This window comes from Trachurus japonicus, chromosome 13 (assembly GCF_045865225.1).
Source record: "Trachurus japonicus isolate A0001 chromosome 13, Traja_1.0".
In the NCBI taxonomy this organism is placed as follows: Eukaryota; Metazoa; Chordata; class Actinopteri; order Carangiformes; family Carangidae; genus Trachurus; species Trachurus japonicus.
Genome location: NC_140919.1, coordinates 12,507,791 through 12,525,503, shown reverse-complemented (window position 1 = coordinate 12,525,503; position 17,713 = coordinate 12,507,791).

Here is a 17,713-nt window from a genome sequence, read left to right as displayed (position 1 = left end):
TCGCGATGACGAGGAAGAACTTCTTGATCTTATGGATCGCATGGGAGTAAGAACAATACCAACAAGAGATAACTTGAGAGCTGTGCTTGTCCAGGTTGCCCACAAGCAAATGATCCAGCACCCAAAATATGCACTGGATAATATTTCAGAGGTTGCAGGACCAATACTCAGGATGTTTGTCTCAAGTGTAGAGGATATGAAGAAGCTGTATGAGGACATTAAACCAACAACACGGAAGGTGATTAAGATGATAACATGTTCTCCAGCTAATCCAGCAGAGAACCAGAGTTTGCGATTTTTACTTCAGTACATAAGGGGGTTGGATGAAATAGGTCTGCGGAAGCTGATGAGATTTCTGACTGGATCTGATGTCATCTGTGTCAAAGAAATTCAAGTCATATTCACCTCTTTGGAAGGGCTCGCACGGCGTCCAGTTGCCCATACTTGTGGACCCACTGTGGAGCTGCCATCAACATACAACAGCTACCCTGAGCTTCGAGCAGAAATGGAGGCTATACTGTCCAGCAACTCCTATGCAATGGACATTGCATAAGATGAGTGGTAAAATAAATGATTTATGAACACATGTAAGCATGTAAAGGAGAAAATGTGTGGTGCTAAGTGATTAGTGCAAAATGTTTGTATTTTTTATTTTTTTACATTTCAGGATTTTGTTTCTATCAAATCAGAACCATTTGACTTGACACCTTTTGGTTATCAGTGCATGTAAGGAGAATAGTGTCACTATAGATCAGGGGCTGTGTGATAAGCACAGATTGATTTTTTATTTTGGATATTCTTTCTGTCATACCAAGAAATGGTTAAGAATTTACTTTGATTTAAGACAATTTTGTTATCAGTCAGATGATAATGTTTGGACAAACAGTTGTTACATTTTCACTTTATGCTGTTAAGTCATACAGTAATGGAATTTGAATCTCTACCTCATGACAGATATTAATATTCAGTGATTTTGTTTTTATTATATCAAGAACAATTAACATATTTTGCTTTAAGACACTTTTTGGTTATCAGTGCATGTAAGGAGAATAATGTGACTATAGATCAGGGGCTGTGTGATAAGCACAGACTGATTTTTTATTTTGGATATTCTTTCTGTCATACCAAGAAACTGTTAAAGGGATAGTTCACCCAAAATTGAAATGTCACTCATTATCTACTCACCCTCATGTGGACTAAGGGCTGGAAGAAGTTTCAGAGTTATCCGTGGCTTCTCTGAGTTACAGGGGGTCCCAGTACTGAAGCCCCAAAATGCGAAATTGTCCCAAAAAAAATTAAATAAGTCTCAGAGAAGCCACGGATAACTCTGAAACTTCTCCCAGCCCTTAGTCCACATGAGGGTGAGTAGATAATGAGTGACATTTCAATTTTGGGTGAACTATCCCTTTAAGAATTTACTTTGATTTAAGACAATTTTGTTATCAGTCTAGATGATAATGTTTGGACATTAAAAACAGTTCTTACAGTTTCACTGTATGCTGTTAAAGCAGATAACAGCGGCACGGCCGTTTCGGCTAATGCTGTGTTCAAGGCAGGCTTTTGAAACCGTAAGTTACAGCTTCAAGTCACAACTACGACTTGGTAGCGTTCCAGGTAACCCGTAGCTCGTGTTTTTACCGTCCTGTTGTCTGTGAAAGTTCCCTATAACGGCCACTCGTAACTTCCGACCCGTGAACTCGTACCAGATCGAACTGGTATGACTTCACAGGAAGGAAAAACACAAAGTACGAGTTTCCTTGAACGCAGCATGAGTTAGCAGCCCCCGCCCTTGTCAGGCATCAATTGGTCCTGGTGCTACGTCACCACATTCACGCGCATCCCTTGGCTGCACACACAGCCCTTCATGCCGTTCTCTCCCCTCATTGGATAACACTTGTATCCCACAAGGAAAATTTTCTCCTCGGGTTACAGCAGAGCAGAGTGACGGAGAGACTCGTGTTTAGGCTGAAATACTTCATGTAAGTGATTGCTGACGGAAAATAGGACTATTTAGGACTTATATTAACAAAAACATTCCACTGATATCTGCTTTAAGTCATACAGTAACAGAATTTGAATCTCTACCTCATGACAGATATTAATATTCACAGTGTTTGTGAAACTGCTCATTACTTTGAGGTAATCACAGGTTGCTGTCTTGTTATGTAAAACTGTCTTCAAGATTGTGTCTTTGCTGTTCAGTCATGAAGTTCAGGAGGCCTGCTCTGTGAGGCATATGTTTCCACCCATCATACAATTTGACATGTTCCTTTTGTTATGCGGTGCTTGGATTGTGAAACATTAAAGTTTTCAAATGTCCATACAAGATACACACCCTAATAAAAGATATGCTTCATTTGCTGAAAGTTTATTGACAACTGCATTTCAACATAAATTTATACAGTGACATTTCATTCAAATATAAGAATAGTTGATCAGATCTGTTTATATGTTTAGGAGATGACATAATAATCACCAACTAATTTTAGATATACACATATTCACCAAATTTTGTTACAAGACCAGGAAGGTATATTTCCTCAATGGTACAATAAGCAATAACTAAATATCAAAAGAGAAAAAAGGTTTCACTGCTCGGTATTAACAGTCTGTAAGAGCTATATTTGAAATGCAGCATACAGGTCAAGATATTGTGACCTGTTTGATTTATAATTGATTATGACTGTCCTTGTAGGCTGGTCTTTTTACAATACACCCGAGATTTACAATTTTTTTCAACAACATTTAACATGTGATGTGATATTTCATTGCCAGCACTTATTTTGATGTGTCATTTTTCCATAATGAATAGAAAGAGGGATACCATATACAACTCACAAACTGGAGATTTCCATTAGTTCAAACATAGTTTAAACATAATACCCTTTATGGTGAAATTCATGGTCCATAACATTTTCTACCCTTCCTGTATGTGCAGGCTACATGCCGTCTTTTGATCCAGTAGAGCAGGTTGTGATCATTAAACTTCAGCTCGTATGTAAGCACGCAAGAACAAGTACAGCTCAATGGCTTCCTCTGGAGACGTGGGTGGATGAAGACTGTTTTCTGCCATGACATAGCAACAAATGTCAAACACTGTGCCATCACAGGGATATGGTCCTCTCTGAAGGCATTCCTCTCTGCAGACTTATATCTTTTGTTGGGATACCTCTTTCAGGTGCTCTCTGGCACCAAAAAGTTGGGGAAGGGTGTACATCATCACTGGGCGCCCACCTGGAGACACAGCATTTCTGCATGGGCGAATTCTGTGAGTGTTCCAGAGATGAACCACTTCCTGCAGTTCTCTCTAAAGATCAATAAAAATATGAGAAAATCAGTTCACACATGATCATTAAACTGCCCAGTAATGTAGTTAAACATCTGCAATAATAAATTGTGTTACACAATTAAAAACTTCGAAATACTGACAGTGAACATTTTATTTAGGATAGGCTACTTTTCATACTGTAAGTAGCCTACTTCTGATAATAGCTACTGTCTAGCTACTTTTATTTTAGTACGGTTTTGAATAAGCTTATACAGCCTACATAGAGTAGGCTAAGCTGTTTTTCCACTAATATCAGTGGGCCTATATGACATTAGTACTGTACCAGTCTAACCTTCAGGGTGCTTTCTGCTAAGCAGACAGGTGTTACAGTAGGTATAATTCTGACATACTGTATTGCAGCGCTCACCTCTATTATTTCAAGACATGTGAACTGAATGAGACTTTTGTCCAGGAAGTCACCAGAAAAGGAGTCTGTCTTTTAAATCCTGGAACAGGTTCATCCAGAACTGTGCGTGTTGCTTCCTTAAAAACCCCCACCAATTTTCTATTCTTTGGTTGTGATTGCTCGATCCATACAGGTAACATCTGTGCGAAAGGCTGTCCAGATGATCGTGCCTCAAGAACATCTGCATTTGTTCGATGTAACAGTTCTCGGTTCCGAGATCGGAACGAATTCGGGAAGCAGTTCCATTCCGTGATGAGACCTCATCAATAAAGTAGTGCGCGATTATCCTGGGATCACTGTTTGTAGAGTAGGCGTGTAGCCATATGACCATTCGTGAAAACCCATCAATTGCACCATTAATGCAGATCCCATACGGTTTGAGTTTGTCATAGGAGTCTACATGCCACAGGAAGTTTGGGCCTGGATTCTTGTACATACGCCGCCGAAGGCGATTTCGGCGCCTCAGCTGCACACCGCGTGGATCCAATATTTTCAGCAGACCCCTGATTGTCTCTTGAGTCACGACGTAGCCAGCCTGAATGCATTTTAAATGCATCATCTTGTAACCATGGAGCATACCATACGTGTCCAGCTGGTCCTGGATAAACATCGCTACGTCCAGGAGGTCTGAGTGGGCTTTCCTTCTGAACAACCGCAAAGTCCTCAGGTGCCTGCGCAAAGTCGACAAACTAATAGTAATACCATCTATATGACTTAGCGACAGGACAATCTCCCAGTGTCTTAAACCCAGATCAAAGTAGAACTTGATTAAAGTAAACAAGCAGGTCATGTCTGCTGCCATTAAATCGACCTCTCAATTAAAGGAGTGAATGTGTCCAATGTTTTGAATGCCAAGGGGGAAAATTACTCAGAAAAACAGGGGGGAAAAAAATTACTCAGAAAAACAGGGGGAAAAATTACTCAGAAAAACAGGGGGAAAAATTACTCAGAAAAACAGGAAAAAATTACTCAGAAAAACTGATCCAAAAAAAATTACTCAGAAAAACAGGAAAAAAATTACTCAAAAAACTGATCCAAAAAAATTACTCAGAAAAACAGGAAAAAATTACTCAGAAAAAACAGAAAAAAATTACTCAGAAAAACTGATCCAAAAAAAAAAATTACTCAGAAAAACAGGAAAAAAATTACTCAAAAAAACAGGAAAAAAATTACTCAAAAAACTGATCCAAAAAAATTACTCAGAAAAACAGGAAAAAATTACTCAGAAAAAACAGAAAAAAATTACTCAGAAAAACTGATCCAAAAAAAAATTACTCAGAAAAACAGGGAAAAAAATTACTCAAAAAAACTGATCCAAAAAAATTACTCAGAAAAACAGAAAAAATTACTCAGAAAAACAGGAAAAAATTACTCAGAAAAACTGATCCAAAAAAAATTACTCAGAAAAACAGATCCCCCCAAAAAATTACTCAGAAAAACAGAAAAAATTACTCAGAAAAACAGGATCTGTATTTTTTTTTTATTGAATGAATGTAATAAGCTTCCGTAATTATGTAACTTTATTAAGTTTTAATATTTTTTCATGCGAGAAAGTAACTGTTAAGATCCCAAATATACGGCCAGTTTATCCAAATGACGGCTGTTTAGAAGTTTGCTCCGATGTTTTTCGGAGAAGTGAAGCTCCGCAGTGACCGGGACATCACAGAGGCAGCAGCCGCTCTGCAGAGCTGCTCGGCCGGCCAGCTTACGTTTGATCCCGAGGGAGAAAACGATCACTAATTAACTTACCTGCAGGTTTTTAGACATTTACCACCAGCTAGTTAAATTATTTTTAGGAGATAAATGTCGGTCTCATTGATGAAATTTAACAATTGTGTCAGTAGCATTCGTTTGAATGAAAAGTGAAGCTTCCTATGTGTATTGGACAGCAGAGCAGAGTTGCCTAGGGGCACTGTACACAAATCACCAAATATTAATAAAAGAAAGTTTATCAACAGAGTACTTTCTTTCTTTTCCTAAATATACAACAGCTTGGATTTCTATTGTACCTATATGCTTTCATCACAATAGTCAAGTAGCCTATGCACTGTACTTATGTATGTAAACAAACATACACTGTACTGTACGTGACAATGACGTCATACGTCATAAGGCTTATGGACAGTATAAAAGGCGAGCAGGGGCGGGGAAAAAACTGGGGCGCATGACGTCTGTCCGACTACCCATTTCTCCGACCATAAATTTCTTTATTTTTGCGTCCATTAGTCCGACCTCCCATTTCTCCGACTTAAGTAGCCCTAACCCTTAACCTTACCCTAAACACTGTAGAATGGGTAGTCGGAGAAATGAGCCGTTGGACTTTTGGGCAGTCGGACTGATGTATGCTCCCCAAAAAACTGAGGGAGACAAAGGAGAAAACACAGAACTGAAAGATAGATAGATAGATAGATAGATAGATAGATAGATAGATAGATAGATAGATAGATAGATAGATAGATAGATAGAACTAGGCTACAGATAGATGTCTTATCTGTCAGTAGTGAGAGGCCACAATGTGGCACAAAGAAGACGAAGGAGGGAGAGGAACAGAAGAAATGTCCTCGCCATATGCGAATATGAAGCCAATGTAAGTAAACCAAACACTTTTGAGTATTTTAGGGTCAGTTTTAGTTCTTAACCTGGGCATACAGTTATGTCATATAAGTCAATAAACAATATTCAGAGATAAACACGTTTATTAAGAAACAATTTACAAGTCCTTCTTGAAATAGTTAACTTGGGGACATAAGAGAACTTAAAGAGTCATGTTAAGTTATCCAACAAAGAAAAAACATTTGCCCCTGCTCTCACAGGCTGCGCTTCGAGGGCAGTATCTCAAATTAAATGCCCACACTCCCATGGTCCACCTCTTCTTGGAAGAGGGAGATTTGCGGCAAAACTTCCGGCTTTCAAGGCAAACCGTAAATGCCTTGGTCGAGGCTCTGGGGTGTGGCAAGGAACACGGATGGGGAGATGACCTGGAGGCTGCAGTCTTCCTGTACTGGCTGGCCAGTGCCACCTCCTATCGGGTGCTATCGGAGGGCTTTGATATCCCCACCACCACAGTTCACGATATTGTGCACCGGGTGGCGGACAACATCATGGCCATCTATGCAAGGGTCGTCCATTTTCCTGCTGCAGATGACCTGGAGGGCATTGGGGAAGGCTTTGCCCACCTGGCTGGCTCCCGTGCCTTCTGCCGTGTTGTTGGCTGCATTGACGGGACGCACATCAGGATAAAGCCACCTGCAGCAAACAAAGAAGATTACCTAAACAGGTATCCTGCATACAAGTGCTATTTAATCCCACCTGATTTAGGGCTGCAATTTATGATTATTTTGATTATCAGTAATCAGACTATTATTTAAATGATCAATCATTTAGTTGTTTGGTCAATAAAACATTAAAGGATGTAGAAAAATATCAGTGTTTCCCAAAACACAAGATGACATTCTTAAATGTCTTGTTTTGTCCACAAACCAAAGAGATATTCAGTTTATTGTCATAAAGGAACAAAGAAACATGAAATATTCATATTAAAAAGCTGAAATCAGAGAATTTTGTACCGATTCTTTAAGTGTCAAAATAGTTGATGATTAATTTAATAATCAGTTACTGTTTGATTAATCGATTAATTGTTGCAGCTCTAATCTTAATGTGAACTATTAAGTGATTTTTTAAAGTTGTTTTGTTGTTGTTTTTTACAGGAAGCTTTTCCACTCAATTCAGCTTCAGGCCGTGTGTGATCACAAAGGGTTGTTCTTGAACACATTCACTGGTATGGATGATACATCAATATTAATATATAATGGGCTTTATGCACAGCTCCACTACTTCCTGAACTGGCAGCTCCTTTATACATTATTGGACAAACTGATTAATCCAGGTGTGTCTCACCATTGTGACTACTCAGACATACGTGGATTCATCAGTTTGTCCAAAGCCCCTTTTGTTAAAGCCCCTGCAAAGAGTTTTCAGTTTGTTGATTTTGGCCACCCCAAAAGCGGTGTAGTAGTATACAACAACTATACAACAACTACTACTACTACTACTACTGAGTGTGAGCTCCCACCAGAAGAGACCGTCTCGGTCTGTGTGGCACCAGGACCACAGGGGACAGTGAGACCGAGCGGCGCCTACCTCGGCTGTCACCGGTGCAGAGGAGCTTCACTCTGTGGCTGCAGACTGACACTGATCCGTCCTGTGGACCAACCCCACCACCGCCTCCCAGTTTCACTATTTACAAACAACTAAACATCACGCCGATGAGCTTGCTGTTGTAGGTCACAAAGAGACATCAGCAGAAACAAGATACTTTTGCATATCCAGTTAAAAAATCTTTGCAGGGGCTTTAACAGGATGACAATAGCCCTAATTACCTTGATCTGGATAACACTGATGTGATTTTTACATTTATTTGAGGAATGTGGATTGCTTTTATTTGTTATATAAAAGGTGTGTGTATCAGAAGTGTTTGCAATCAAGTACTCAGTTTTCTGGCCGCACCCATCTCCGCACCCATCTCCCTCATCACCCCGTACAGGGAGCCGGTCCAGAACCCCATGCAGGCACGGTACAACCGGCACCACTCCAGGGCCAGATGTGTAGTGGAGAGGTCATTCGGGATGATGAAAACCCGGTGGCGCAGCATTTTTCTGAAGGCTCTCGAGGTAAAAGAGAGCAAAAGATGTGTGTAAATGTAACTAGTATGTTATATGTAACTACTACGTAATGGCTAACAGCTGAGGTAGTACATTATACACAAGTATAGGGAAAAACATTTGAAGGTCATTAAAAAAATTAGTTTACACAGCATTTTCATAAACTAGGATTAAAATGACACAACTCACCTCTTTGGGCCTGTAGGTTAAACCGACTTTTGTCCCGGTGGTGGTGTCTTGCTGTGCCTTCCTCCACAACCTCTCCATCCGCAATGGGGATTTGGTGGAGCCAGATTTGGAGGAAGGGCTGGACCATGGAGAGGACGAGCAGGCAAACCAGCCTGCAGATCAAGTGCCAGGGGACAATGTCCGGGCACGACTGGCAGCAGAGGTCTCTGCTCCTGGAGGTGTCATCCCTGCACTGCAGGAGCATGACTATTAAAGACATGAATATTTATACATAGTTATGAGTTACTTTATTTAGCATATTTCAAATTATTTGTGTTCAATCTTCTTTTCTTTCTATCATAAACTGCAATCTTATGTCTAATCAATTTAATGTATGGTGTTATTGTTGTTGAAATGTTCATTCATGTGCGCTGTCCCTAAATCAAAATAAATAATTGAATAAGCTCGTTGTCCATTTCCATGTTTCCCACATTCTGTTGTAAACTGTTTTCTTGTCTGTAACAACATCTATGTCCTGTCTGTCCGTCCTGGGTGAGGGATCCCTCCTCTGTTGTTCACCCTGAGGTTTCTCCTGGTTTTCCCTGTTAAAAGGGTTTTCCATGGAGTTTTTCCTCAGTGGATGTGAGGGTCTAAGGGCAGAGGATGTTGTTATGATGCTATGTGAAGCCCTTTGAGACAAACTGTAAAAACTATGCTATAACATTTGTCACCAACATACAAATACATTTATGCATGTTATCATACTGTTATATTTCTGGGATGACATAATTTGAACACCAGTGACACTAGAAACAAATTTAATGGGAAAAATTACATTTATTTTTTAAACACCCTCTCCAACATCATCAGCAGGGATTTCTCCCTCCTCTCCTCCTGCGCAGAGGTCTCCTTCTCCCTCATCTCCATCCACTGCCTCCATTCTCTCTCCCTCTTCTCCTCTCTTTCCAGTGCTTCTCTCTCCTTCCTCTCCTCTCTCTCCAGCTGCTCTCTCTCTCTCCAGGGCTTCTCTCTCTCTTCTTTCCTCCTTCTCCACACACATACGCTCCCTCTCCTCATCCTTCTGTGCCAGTAGCTGCAGCCACTCAGGCCCCCTCTTTCTTTTTGCTGGTGGTGGGTTAGCCTCCGTTTCAGAGGGAGGAGAGGCCACTACCACATCCTGGCTGGATGAGTCAATGGAGACCGGAGGCACAATGCTGGGCCACCAAGTCGCTCACCCTGATGAACCCTCTGATTAAAAAAAAGAAGAAATAAACCTAATTACTTCCACAAAAATCCAATGAAGCGGTATCATAATTCTAAAATCTAACAGAGCACGACAAGATGAAATAACACAACCCCCCCCCCCCTTCCTAGCAAGATCAGCGCCCATGAATCCCACCTCGTCTCAGCGGCACCGTGACAGAAATGCGCCCCTAACATATAAACTAATTCTCTTTTATGTATTTAACTATTCAATTATTAAACTATTACCAAACTTACTTGAAACCTTTTTGGGCGGCATTTCGCCTGCCGCTGAAGAGGCTGTCGTTGGCAGCCCGCCACACGATCAGCCGCTCCGTGTCCTGCTCTGTCCCTAATAAATTAATAAATACCTAAATAATAACACTTAACGTTAGATTTTGTTGTTTTCCGAACACTCGCGTACATCAAATTACGGATGTGAAATTTTAAATGTGGTACTTACATTTGTATTCCTGAGGTACGCTGCTTTGGCTGCCTTGCTCCGTCATTTTTACATCCAGCCAGGCGCATTGCATTGTGGGAAACAGTAGGCAGAGAAGACTGGTTGGATCAGAGACGTTCTAATATGAAGCCTAAGCCTAGAAGGACTTTGGTTGGATGCATACTGGAAATATTTTCCGAATCAGTACGACAGCCGGGAACTTTTCGCATACTGCAGATTTTGCTTTTGTTCGCATACTGCATACTACATACCGTACTACATTTTGGCCAAATCAGTACGTACTAGCAGTATAGTATGCGGGGGGACAGCTCTCCATTCCGACACACCTCCACTTCGACACCCCGCTGTTCCGAAATACCCCCACTTCGAAACACCGCTGTTCCGACACCCCCCCCCCCCCGCAGCTGTCCAAGGTGCTGAACCACGTGACGTTGTTTACATTCTGCTTTGTGGCTTGACGTTGTTTACATTCTGCTTTGTGGCTTGTCTGTGAAACGTGCGCTGCTCAGGGACTGGGCAGATCTGTCCCACTTGCTTTCTCCCCGACTTCGTTGTTGGAGATCTCCACACAGTAATAGAAATACACTTTTTTCTCCCCCCCTGCGCCACTCGAGCGCGGCTGAAGCCGGCTTGAGCTCACAGGGGCGCGAGGCTGCTGCAGCCGCCGCTCGTGCTGACAGCTGACTGAGGGAGATGCTTTGGTTGGGCTTAGGCAATGAAGAAAGGAGTTGGTTAAGTTTAGTAAAAAGACCAGGTAGAGGCTAGACAGGCCAGAAGCATAATGAACATTATGTCATTAATATGAAGTATTTGCTTGTTTTGCAGTTAATTATGCACATGATCCGTTTCAACCCCAAAAAGGAAAAAAGGATCAATGCGCACTGCGCACTGGGGGTTTCCCCCAATAGCCTTTTCGGAATAGCGGGGTCTTTAGAAAAAATAGAAAACCCCGCTATTACGATGAATGAAAGTCTATTGTCAGAAAGGCGGGGTGTAACCAGTATGCGGTTTCGAATACAGCCCCTGGCTGCGTTCCAAAAACAGGTTGAGTTTCCCTTGCTCACTTGCCCTCAGCCCTTGCTATGACGTCACACGGAGGCCACTTGGAGAGTGGAGGGAAAGTGGGCGGGGGAGGAGTAGAAGAGGTAAACGGAACGCACCTGCCCTCGTTCACTAACAGCTGGAACAAACACTGGTCGACCACATGTCGTAGGTGTAGCGCTGTACTGCCTCTTGGGGGGGGGGGGTTGGCCGGTTTATGGTGAAAATTCAATACTCTATAATATCAATATATACTACTCTTTCTCTCTGTCTGTCACTGATGATGAGCTCTGCTTCATCAGACCAATCATGATTAAAATTCCTTATTAAACTACACATCAACACAGGCACAGCAACTATGTGAATATGAAACATCAGATTAAGGCTCTTTAGACATGTTTTTTTTGTGACAAATAAGTTTGCCTATTATATATCTCTACTAGCCTACCACTTGTAAATTGTTTGTTCTGACATGTCACTGCTAAACTAGTTTATTGAATTGAATATTTGGGGGGCAACCGCCATTCCGACATGCCGCCACTCCGACATTAGGCCCTAATTGTCGGAATGGCAACACTTTACCCTTTAATAAACGTCCCATCATTCCGACAATTTTCGTCTCCTACGGTCGGAATGGCGGTATTTTTTTCTTTTTTAAACGCGTTGCCATTCCGACAAATCTTTTAAAAGCCTACCCCACCCCACCGCACCCCCCCCCCCCCCCCCCCCCAAAAAAAAGAAAAAAAATAGGCCTAACACGATTTTGCACTAATGATATGCCGGCGCAAAATAGCAGTTTGTCCAGTGCATCTCATTAAAGCACACAGATTGGTCAGATAATTCAAACGGCAGACGATTTCAAAGCCTCAGATTTTAAGCAGAGGGACTCCACGACCTCGTAAACCAACGAAGGAGGAGATAGGCCTTGAACGGGAAGCAGACTGTGCTTTCAATCACACCCTCCGAACCCACTTGTTGCACTTTAAAAAATATAATTCAGGGGGAAAAAAAGCTTACAAACATGGACCAAAACGGCTCCAAAATACGCACAAAAATCCAAAAGAAACGAAAATTAACTAAAAGATTAACTAAACAGGTCAGTGTTTTACGCATGCCTCTGTGCGTCTGGCACACGCGTCTTGGACCTCTCCCACATTGGTTTGTGAATGAAAACTATATGTTCAGCTCCCCTTACATGTGAAATGTATTATTTATTAGGGCCCGAGCCTGTGTCAACGACCCAGGGAGGTCCCTATTGAAATTCGACATCCACACCGATCACCGACAAGCAACAAGTAACCAAGCAAGTAATCAAGTACTCAAGTGACCTGGCAGGAAAAAACGCTACCTTGAAATGCAAATGTTTATTATTATTATTAGGGCCCGAGCGGCGACTGCAAGTCGCCCAGCGAAAGCCCTATTGTAATTGCTATGTTTATTATTATTATATTCTCCCTAAAATCGCATTTTTGGGGGCCTCAACATGCCCCAAAACGCGTGAATTTTGGCATGCACATCAGGCCTCGCGAAAAATTTGATATTTTAAAGTCGTTGGAAATGGGCGTGGCCAAATGGCTGAATAGCGCCCCCTACAAACACGTGTCAATGGCATCGCCATCGTCTTACTTTGTCATACACACACAAAATTCGGTACACATATGTATTATACCCAGATATACAAAAAATCCTCTTGACCTCATGACCTCAACACAACAGGAAGTCGGCCATTTTGGTTTTGATTTTTCCCGCCTAAAATTAACTCCTCCCAGAGCGTTCGCCCGATCAAGTTCAAATTAGGTATACCACATCTCCAGACCTAGCTGAGCTTATCTTGTGCTCCGTGAGTCCGTAGGTCAAAGGGCGTGGCTGCCAGCGCTCAATTCACTTTGGCGTGCTCGCCATGTCCATACGAGTGGCTCTCACGCCCACATACTTCATCCAATCAACTTCAAACTTGCTGGACATGATGATGGCTCCGCCCTGAACGTCCCGATATATTAACTTCCCACGTAACTCATAGCGCCCCCCGGTGGTAACAGGAAGTGGACTAAAATTTGGAAAATGTACATACTTTATCCCATCAACTTCATTCCACTTCTAAAACATGCAGACTAAGGTGGTGAAGCTCCATCATGAACGCTGTGAAGCTACGAGTAATGGCGTCCCTGTGGCGACGCGGTGACCATTCCTCGCCATGACAATACGTTTGGCTTTATGATGGCTTTAATGAACTCGTATCAACATGAAAATTGGTACACAGGTCCAGGGTCACGACCTCAACGTCTCCATATGCTCATAGGCGATCTCACTCGTGTTGCCCCCTAGTGGAAACAGGAAGTGGCATATTTTACATCAACATTGTCCGATTTCCACGAAACTTCACATGTGTGATGAGGGACTGACCCTGAACACACCTGCACGCATCCCATTACTGCCCCCTAGTGGATGAACCATTAACTGCTCATAACTCCCTCATGCTTTGTCCGATTCACTCCAAACTTCACATGTGTGATGAGGGACTGACCCTGAACACACCTGCACGCATCCCATTACTGCCCCCTGGTGGATGAACCATTAACTGCTCATAACTCCCTCATGCTTTGTCCGATTCACTCCAAACTTCACATGAGTGATGAGGGGCCGCCCCTGAACGCACCCACCCACAACTGCTTAGCGCCACCTGGTGGATGAACGAAACATTGCAGCCCCGACATGCCTCAGGCCCCGCGGTGGCATGGGCGAGCGAGGGCCCGTCATCGCCGCTTGCGGCTTTAATTAGGGCCCGAGCCTGTGTCAACGACCCAGGGAGGTCCCTATTGTTATTCGACATGCACATTAGTCGACGTGCCAGCCGACGAGTAACAACAAGTAAGCAAGCAAGTACTCAAGTACTGCATAGACCTGGCAGCAAAAACCCCAGATATTGTAATGTTTATTATTATTATTATTATTCTTTTTCCGCCGCTTTGAACGCGATTTCGACCCCTTTCCCAAGCCGGGAAACGGAGGAAAATTTACACGCACGTGGGGACTGTGGCAACTCGGCGTACTGTGGTGGTCTCGCATGTGGGCGTGGCCAAATGGCACCACAGCGCCCCCTAGACCGCGCATAGGGAATGAGGGTCTGCGACACCGATTTGTCCGAAACTTGGTAAACATATTCATCAACCCGAGATCTTCAAAAAATTTCATAAAATGACATACCCTAAAACCAACAGGAAGTCGGCCATTTTGCTTCAAAGTTGGTTTACGCAAAACGAACTCCTCCGAGGGGTTACGCCCGATCGGCTCCAAATTGGGTCCAGAACATCGCCAGACCTAGCTGAGCTTATCTTGTGCTCCGCAGGTCTGTAGCTCAAAGCGCTTGGCCTCTGGCGTGCCCCGAAGTTTGGCGACTGTTTCGGTGCTCGCCATGTAAATACGAACGGCTCTCATGCCCTCATACTTGATCGTAGACGCTTCAAACTTGGTGCAAAAATCTATGGAGAGACCCTGAACGATCCGACATATTATTTGCGTACGTCGCTCATAGCGCCCCCCGGTGGTAACAGGAAACGTACAAAAATTCGTTAAAAATACGTAGTTGACCAAATCGACTTCGTTACACTTCTAGTACATGCAGACCCGGATGGTGAAGCTACATCATGAACGCTTTGACCCTACGAGCAACGGCGTCCGTGTGCCGCCGCGGCGAAAGTGTATCATCCCAATTTAAATTTCGTTTGCCTTTCACGCGCACATACTTCGTCGTAGCCACTTGAAATTCAAAGGACATGACGTTGGCTCCTCCCTGAACGTTTTGATGTATCGACTTCCTGCCTGGCTCATAGCGCCCCCCGGTGGTAACAGGAAGTACGCAAAAATTCATTAAAAATCCATACTTCACCCGATCAACTTCATTCCACTTCTAATACATGCAGAACCAGTTGCTGAAGCTACATTTTGAACGCTGTGAAGATACGACGAACGGCGTCCGTGTGCCGCCGCGGCGACTGACGATTTTTTATCGTACAATTACGTTTGCCTTTTTCGTGGCTTTAACGAAGTCGTGTCCTCACGAAATTTCATCCACGGGTCAAGAATGGCGAGCTCTTTCAGGCGATAGAGTCGTTTCCCATGGGCGTGGCTAAATGCCTCAATAGCGCCCCCTAGAAGTTTTTCCGAATTTCTTCATAGACAAATTTCGCTTACTTTGTCGTACACATACGAAACTCGACACACACGTGTATCATACCCAAACATACCAAAAATTGAATTGGAGCCACGCCCTAAACCTAACAGGAAGTCGGCCATTTTGGTTAGCATTTCTTTGACGCAAAACGAACTCCTCCGAGGGAGTTCGCCCGATTGACTTCAAATTGGGCACGGAACATCTCCAGACTGAGCTGATTACGGCTTGTGCTCCGCAGGTGTGTAGGTCAAAAGGGCGTGGCTGCTAGGGCACGGCCAAGTTGCCGAATTCAGCTAAGAAGTTTGCAATGCTAGCACGCCCACAGATTTGATCGCAGCAGCTTCAAACTTGGTGCACATGATGATGGCGTGACCCTGAACGATCCGACATATTATTTTCCTACGTCACTCATAGCGCCCCCCGGTGGTAACAGGAAGTGCGCTAAAATTCATTAAAAATACATAGTTGCCCCCATCAACTTCATTCCACTTCTAAAACATGCCGAACAAGTTGGTGAAGGTATTTCGTGAACGCTATGACGCTACGGCTAATGGCCCCCTTGTGGCGGCGACAGGAATAGCGCTCCACCGTGAACTGCCACCTCCCACGGATTTTGCCCGATTGACTTCATATTCGCTACAGATCATCAGGAGACCGAGCTGGTCAAACACTATTAAAAGCTTTTCTCTACGTGAAACGGCGTGGCTGCTAGGGGGCGACAAAGTTGGTCAACTGCTCGTTTAGTCGCCATGCTATTACGTTTGCCTTCCACGCCCACATACTTGGTCGTAGTCACTTCAAAATTTCAGTACATGATCAGAGGCCCGCCCTCTACGCCTCCATTTGATCGTACGCTAGCTCGCTCAAGACGCCCCCTTGTGGACACAGGAAATGTCGCGTTTTGCATCGACATTGTCCGATCGGCTCGAAACTTCACATGTGTGATGAGGTCACGACCCCGTACACAACGGCCCACATCCCGTTACCGCCCCCTGGTGGACGAACCGTAAACCTGCCGTAACTCCATCGTACGTCGTCCGATTTGCTCGAAACGTCACGTGTTCGACGAGGGAACCGCCCTCGACGCGGCCGCCCACGTCCGGTCGCGCGCGGGGGTTTCGATGAGCGGCCAGGGGGTAGCGGGGACGCCGAGTGGCGTGGAGCGAGGGCCCGTCATAGCCGCTTGCGGCTTTAATTATTATTATTATTATTAGGGCCCGAGCCTGTGTCAACGACCCAGGGAGGTCCCTATTGTTATTCGACATGCACATTAGTCGACGTGCCAGCCGACGAGTAACAACAAGTAAGCAAGCAAGTACTCAAGTACTGCATAGACCTGGCAGCAAAAACCCCAGATATTGTAATGTTTCTTTTTATTATTAGGGCCCGAGCGGCGACTGCAAGTCGCCTGGCGAAAGCCCTATTGAAATTCGTTCATGCCCCAACGTGCAAGTGACCCCAAAGTGCAAGTGACCCCAAAGTAATCAAGTAATCAAGTAATCATGTGGTATGGAAGACCCCCGGGGAAAAATGCTATATTGAAATTGTAATGTTTATTATTATTATTATTATTATTATTCTTCCGACATTTCGTGCCCCAATTTCGCCCCTTTCCCAAATGCGAAAATGCGTATACTTTTGCACGGACGTCCGGCCTGATCCGAAATTCGATATTTTTGGGTGGTCGCACATGGTCGACGCAGAATGGCGGAATAGCGCCCCCTACAAAGTCAAAAATGCCCATAGAGAATTTTCCTATCTAACTTTGTCCTATGCTCACGAAATTCGGTAGACATATGTATTATACCCAGATATGCAAAAAAGCCTCTTGACCTCATGACCTCAACCCAACAGGAAGTCGGCCATTTTGGTTTTGATTTTTCCCGCCTAAAATTAACTCCTCCCAGAGCGTTCGCCCGATCAAGTTCAAATTAGGTACACCACATCTCCAGACCTCGCTGAGCTTATCTTGTGCTCCGTGAGTCCGTAGGTCAAAGGGCGTGGCTGCCAGCGCTCATCAGACTTTGGCGTTCTCGCCATGTCCATACGTGTGGCTCTCACGCCCACATACTTCATCCAATCAACTTCAAACTTGCTGGACATGATGATGGCTCCGCCCTGAACGTCCCGATATATTCACTTCCCACGTAACTCATAGCGCCCCCCGGTGGTAACAGGAAGTGTACTAAATTTTGAAAATGTACATACTTTGCCCCATCAACTTCATTCCACT